This window comes from Arachis stenosperma, chromosome 6, assembly GCF_014773155.1.
Source record: "Arachis stenosperma cultivar V10309 chromosome 6, arast.V10309.gnm1.PFL2, whole genome shotgun sequence".
Lineage (NCBI taxonomy): Eukaryota > Viridiplantae > Streptophyta > Magnoliopsida > Fabales > Fabaceae > Arachis > Arachis stenosperma.
The window spans coordinates 123,310,587-123,311,265 of record NC_080382.1 but is presented as its reverse complement, the minus strand read 5'-3'; positions in this window follow the sequence as shown (position 1 = coordinate 123,311,265).

Genomic DNA, 679 nt, shown 5'->3' with positions numbered 1-679 from the left:
TAGATGTGGACCTTCATAATCTCTAAGAGGATCAATGTTAGAAATTTTGGTTGCTTGAATTGATGATTCACCAATGCAATGTCGAGAGTCTCTAAACAATTCATTTTCACTCTTCGCGACAGATTTTATAACTTGTGAATTTTGGATCGGTGTCTTTCCAATGGCTATCGTAATGCCATTAGCATTTTTTCCAATAAGAAAACAACAAACAAATGTTGAAATAGATAAGGCTATGTGTGTGTGTGTGTGTGTGTAAAGAGAGAGTGAGAATGTAATTTTCACATGTACCTGTTTGATAAATTTTTAAAAATTGGCATAGTAGTTAACTGAAGAATCGAAGAATATTGACAATTACCACACATCACAATTTTTTATATAATAATAATAATAATAATAATAATAATAATAATAATAATAATAATAATAATACTAGTAGTAGTAATAATAATAATAATACTAGTAGTAGTAGTAGTAGTATTTCGTAGTAGTAGTAGTTGGTTGGAAGATTAAATGAGATTATAGAATTCCCACGGATAGTGGATTCAAGGTAGAAATGAGATCATAAGGCTAGTTGAGTATCAATTTTCTAATGCATTCACAAAATCAGAATAAAAGGTACACAGGGAATGCATTCGGTATAATATTTTTCTAAAAGGAAGAAGATAAAGTTGCACGCAAT